Raw genomic sequence first — 6,555 nt, forward strand, 5'->3', positions numbered from 1 at the left:
CCAAACTGCAACCCAAGGGGAGGCATCCAGTCTGTTTCCATCAGAACTCCACCCTCCTCGCTCTTAGAATAGCCCTAGACAGAGAGTAGGGGTTCAGTAGATGTTGTTTGAATGAGCACTGATCATTTTACAAGAGTCACTAGCCACACACACGGACATTTATTAAACGCATCAGAACAGTTACCTCTTGTAGCTGTTGGCATCCCACCTGGCTCTTTTACCTTTCTGGGGTCCCCAGCCCCCCAACTGCTGTGAGTATTGGCTGCTATGTTGCCCATCTGCCTCATTTCTTTGGAGAATGGCCCTCGGCTAAGGAGAGCCGCCTCAAGGGCAGACTGCTGGCCTCAGGGTAAGGGAGGACACCATTCCTGCTCTAGAGTTCCCTTGGGACCTGGCTGGAGCTAGCCATCCCTTGAACCCTGGTCTTCCCTTTCCCTCCCCCCAGCCCTGCTCACCTAGTCAGTATTTCCTAAGAGCTCTCTGGAAATAAATCACTGAACAAGAATCTCTGTCTCCAGCTCTGCTTCTAGGAAACCCAATCTAAAGCATCTCTAACAGGGAGGGAAATAGGTGTGGAGTGAGGGATGAGAGAGAAAAATGAAACAGGAGGGAGGTCTTGTATGGACTGGTAAATGCCCCAAGTACTGAGGTGGATGAATCAATTCTGTGCATCTTTGGTCCCTCCCCAAATAGTCAAATGAGTGGATGAGGGGGGAGGGATGGGGAGTTCCGGGGAGGGGAGGGGAACAGTGGGGAGGGGAACAGAACCCTGCTTGTTCCCTCACTTCTGCTTATATATTCTTCACCCATCTCAGCCTCCCTGTCTGTTTATCCACGCTGACATCTTATTTAGCTCCCACTGTACTGGACATGCAAGTTCTCACTCTCCAATTCCTTTGGGTTCCTTTGGGTCCCCTAAGGCCGGAAGGGATCTGTTGGTCCTCAATTCTTTAATGAATCTCAGTCCCTTCTAAAGGAGGACAACTGGACATCAGGTCCCTAACCTTCTTTGCCCGTGAACCAACCAGCCTGCCCTGTGTGTTCTACAACATAATCCTTTGTTAATCACTAGCTAGGGCACTGGGTAAAGCAGTTTTTCAAATCCTGGCCCCCTGGGCTCATAGTGCTTGAGATACATAAATATGTTGCCATGGTGACACAGTGACAGATTAATTTACAAATCCTCCTGGAGCAGATCTGCTTTAACAAGGTGAGACTGCATGAGGGGAAACTCCACAGCTCTCTCAGGACAAAGTTGGAGCCAATGGATCCAAGAGGGGATGGGGAGGTTGAGCAGCCTCCACTCTCGTCTCAGGCTGACATCTCCTGGGGCTCTGGGCTTCCCTAGTCATTCCTGCCTCTAGGAATACAACGTCTAATCCCAACGCTGGTCTGAAAGATACCTTGTATCCTTCTCTTATCAGGGGCTTTGCCAGTTCTCATGCAGCCTGCAGCTGTCTGCATAATTAATGAGCTAATCCTCACAGCCACACCCCCACCCCAAGAAGCACCACCACCAAACTATTCTTAGCAGGAAGATCCTCCAAAGCCACTGGTTAGCAGCACTCTGCCCCAAAAGATTTACAGTGATTAGTGTGTGATTCCTCAAAGGGAGAGAGTAGGAAAACACTCGGGTAGAATGCTACTGATGCAAATCTAAGCAGGGAACCTGAAATGGCATCTGGCTCTCAGTTTTAAGCAAACAAGATTGGAAGGTTATGTGATTCTCACAAATAAGCCTGTCCCTTCTAATCCAGAGCAGACTTGTACAAATCCAGGTAGGCTCTCTGATTAACCTTGGTGGCTGTCACTTCTCCCAGGTGATTATGGTCCATCAGCAGAGGTGAAGGCCCATTTCAGAAATCCAAAGGGGCTGGGTGTGCTGTCCTGTAGGCGGCCCCCGGCGACCTGTGTCCTCACAGCTCCCGGTATGGTCCACAGACCAGTGGTATCAGTATCACCCAAGAGCTTGTTAGAAATAGACTCTCGGGCTCCACTCCAGACCTACCAGACCTACCAGACCAGAATTTGTAAGGGAGAAAAAAAATGTCCTTTTAAATTCTATCTGGGGCCCTGGAAATTAAACCAACAAAAGACAGGCTAAGAGAGACAGTGTTTATGAACGTAGGCAGCATACGCACAGGAGAAAGTGATGAGTGACTCGAAGGGGTGGTTAGAACTTGGGGCTTATATAGCAGCCTAACAACACTAAATTTATAAAGAAGTGGCAAGACAAAGGACAGGCAGTTTGGACTTTTAGGGGTGGCAAACTGTGGGAAGGTAAATATGAGGGGGAACTAATGGAAGACAAGAGTTGTTTTAGTGAAGTTTGTTATGTAGATTTCTGTCAGTCTTGTCTCCGGGCTTGGGAGTCTAGAGTTGTCTTCCTCTTCCCTCTCTAAGCTAAGGAGACACCTGGACAAATGGAAATTTACATCCTGCTCTTAGGCAAATAGAGGAGGAAGGTCCAGAGCTTGCTTGGCATCTGCTGTTTCTCCACTGTCTTCAGCTCAGAATAATCCTAGTGCCGAAGTGGCATATTTGAGGGTGACATATTCTGATTTCCTACACATTTTTACCAGATTCCCAGGCAATTCCAATGCATGGCAAAGCTTGAGAGGGCCTTCAGCCCTTAGGGTTTCCGGAGGAGATGTGTTCATGTGTGCAGTTGCTGAGACATGCCAAGTGGCAAGGCGGGCCAGGTCTACCTCCCAGCCCACCACCAACTCATCTGAGTGCCATAGCAGGAATGAGCTTGTTTCTAAGGACGGTGTAGATGTTAATCCCCTGATATGACACAAAATGAAATTGGGGCCAAGAGTTAGATTAGTTGCTAGCAATCAAAATAAATAAAAAAATACCCTGAACTTCGTGAGGCTCGTTTTTCCAGACAACATTTAAGGCATCTTAACATGGTACATAAAATCAACAAGATGGACTGTTAAGAATAGGAGTCAAGAGTCTGTACTTTCTAAGTTCTTTCCAGCTTATCTCTTAACTCAAGCAAAAGACCCTGAGAGCCAAACATCCCGTAATAGGGAACCAAGAAATTATCCCCTCAAGCAATAAGAACTGCCCCAAGCCAGCAAGACCCCGTGATTAAGCCCAAGACAATGGTCGACCTGACCTTTACTGCCCACCTGCACGTACCCACTGACCTTTGTCCCACATTTTCCTTCTACAAACCTAGAAGTATTTTCAGCACTTTGGAGACTGTCTTTGAAACGCTAGTCTGCTGTCTTCCTGGTGTTAGCCTCACTGAAATAAATTCCTTTCTGTTTCACAAAAAAAAAAAAAAAGTAGGAGTCAAAATAGAATGAAAAATAAGTGTAGGGACACAAAATTGAACCAGGGTGGAAAAATTCTAAATTCTTGTTCTAAGTGGGTCACAAATTGAGTGCTGGTTTCTAGTAACCAAACATAAAAACAAAGCCCAGTCGGTTACACTGATTCATCATTTTCACATGCTAAAAAGAGGCCAATTGCTAGGAAGGAACCCAATATTCTCTTCCTCTTCACACTAGAACTTCTTGGAGATTCATTAACACACACTCTCCCCACTTCCTCGCCTCTCATTCTCTCTTTGACCCACTCCCCTCTGGCTTCTTGCCTCACCAGCCCATGCAAGGTACGCTTGACAAGCTCACTGTGGTCTCCATGTTACCAAATATAATCGCCAATGGTCATTTCCCTGTCCCCATCTCATGTGGCTTCTCAGCACCTCTGTTCCTGGTTGACCACTCATTAGCGGGACGTCATCCTCTCTGGCATCTGCAATGTCGTTCAGTTTTCCTCCTGGTTTGCTGGCTGCTCCTCGCTTCCACATGCTATGGTTTCTTGAGGCCACCATATCCTCGGAACTCTTCCATTCTGTGTCCCCACTTTTCCTAAGTGATCTCATACCTCCCGTGGCTTTAAATGCCATCTGTGCGTACGTCTCTCAAATGTTCATGTTGTGAGCCACCCCCTCCTCTGGGCTCTAGATGCAGATACAACAGCCTCCTGAATGCTTCCACGGAGATATCCCAAATGGCATTCAAAATGGTGTTCAAACAGGATTCTTTATTTTATCCTCAAACCAGGTCCTTCCCTAAGCTTCTCAAGAAATAACATCATCTAGCCAGGTTGCTAAGGCCAGAAGCTGGTGGAGGTCCTTCTGGCTCCTTCCTTCCCCTAATCCTCCACATCTAACCCAACCCTATGTCCTGTCAGTTCTGCCTCCAAAATACCACAAATCCATCCCATCTCAACTGCCACCACCTTCACCGGAATGACTACTAGGGCCTCCCCAACTTCCACTCTTGCCCCCTGTCCCCCACGAAGCCTCTCCGCCCAGAGCAGTCAAAAGGAGCTTTAAAATTCATACATCAATCTAGGCAATGGTCATTTTAAAAAAAGACAAGAAAAAGAGAAAGAGACAACTGGAATTATGCCCCCCCAAGTGAAAGTACATACCACCGCCCATGAGACTGCATTTCCAAAAATATAAAACCTCTATTTAATCAGGTCTCTATATCTAGAAACCAGAGAAGATTTCTTGGGCAGTTTTTGAAGGCATCATTGGGATCGCACGAAGGGAAGTTTAGCAACAGCCCCCCCACCCCCCCGATGTCTGCAGCCGGTCGGCCCAGGTGCACAACTCTTGGACCTAATCAGAGAGAAACTGGAGGAACAACCAGCCCAAGTTCCTCTGGCCAGCCCGTCCTCAACTCTCTTCTCAGCCAGGCTCTTGATCAATTCTGGAAAGCATTGTCTGAGTAACATGGCTCTAACCTGAGGCAGCTCAGCCCGGCTCTCAGGGGCCTCAACGGACAGTTAGGGGCAAAAGAATCAACATCCTGCTGAGAACATGTTGGGGGAGGAACACGAGTCCCTGACACTGTGGCCTACCTGTGACCCTGGTGGCTTCCCTACATTCCTGCTGAGTTCGCTTGTCACAGATCTGATGTTGAGCTGACACCTCTTCTCTGCCCAGCGCTGTCGGAAGCCATTCATCCGCTCATCTTTTTGGGGGAATTAAATGTGGTGCAATGTGGTATTTGTCACATTTGAAGGTGAAACCCTCTTCTACAAAACCCAACAAAATGGGAGTTTTTCCTTAGCCCATCCCAGTGGGGTGAACAGGACAGGATTTCTGATCATACTAGAAACCCAGCCTCGAACGGGTCAAGCCGTGGCTAAGTCCACAGCTCACTCTTCTCTCCAGATACACGGGACAGCTGCTCCCTGGGGGAAGACAGTGGGGTCACTGACACCAGCGTACATGCAAGTGGATAGAAAGAAAACACCACCAGCCTGCAGCTTTCATCAGACACGTCTCTAGAAGCTGTTCACAAGTAACATGGAATCGATACGGTGGAAGGAGGCAGACCCTACTTCCCCTGACTTGGGCTGAATGACCATAGGCAAGTAGCCAAAAGATTTTGATATTTGATTTTGCTTTCTTTCACATGAGGATAATAGTACTGACCTCAATGGATTTGGTATGAATTTAAATTTAAGAGAGTATAGGAAGTAACTAGAAAAGTGTCTGCACACGGCAGGCACTTGGTAGATAAGGAGCCACCCTCTCCTAAGAAATTAGCCTTAGAGTTCACACCATTAGCAGTTCAGGTCCCCACCATGAACAAATAGCTTTTCCAACCATTGCTGCTAGCAATAAGTCACTAAAAACTTTGGGAATTTCTCCAGGGTGACTGTCTACTCCCCAATTCTCTCTTTTCTCCTTCCCCCAGCCTCAAATCCACTCCAATTTTGTATTTAACTACTTCCTCCAAGAAGAATGGTATAGCTGAGCACTTAAAATCAGAAACAGGGGGACACCTGGGTGGCTCAATCGGTTAGGCGTCTGCCTTTGGCTCAGGTCATGATCCCAGGGTCTTGGGATTGAGCCCTGCATCGGGCTCCCTGCTCAGCAGGGAGTCTGCCTCTCCCTCTCCCATAGCTCATGCGCACTCTCTCTCTCTCAAATAAATAAATAAATAATCTTAAAAAAAAATCAGAAACAGGTATTTGACCCTTGAGTTCTAGGCCCAGCATCTATCTGATGACCACTCTTCCCAAGAACTCCCATACAGAGAGGGACCCTTGACATCTTGGCACCAATAGGTTCACTTATGATGTGTAGTGGCAGAAGAAAAATAATGCAAAGAGTGGGAAGCAAATGAATAGGAAATTTTAAACCAAGACAGGGAAGAAAGAAAATGTTAAGTTAGAGGTATCTTAAGGTTCACATTCCATCGGGGAAACCAACAATTAGCTGAGGAACAAATAAATAAGCAAGATACTTAAGGACAATGTTAGCAGAGACCTTGTAATATTGAAAGGCCTCATCTGCCCCTCAACTTTCTTCTCCCCCACACCACCATGCCCACTACTCACATGCACACACACACACACACGCACACATGCACACAGGCACATACACACACACCTCTAAACACAAACAACTTTACCAGGAACCAGAGTGAAGGTCTCAGGGCATGGACAGACGTGTGGTTCCAAACACCTAGCTTAGTACCTAGCTCCGTCATTTATTAGCTGTGTGTCTTAGGG

Source organism: Phoca vitulina, unplaced genomic scaffold (genome assembly GCF_004348235.1).
Source record: "Phoca vitulina isolate PV1807 unplaced genomic scaffold, GSC_HSeal_1.0 scaffold22, whole genome shotgun sequence".
Lineage (NCBI taxonomy): Eukaryota > Metazoa > Chordata > Mammalia > Carnivora > Phocidae > Phoca > Phoca vitulina.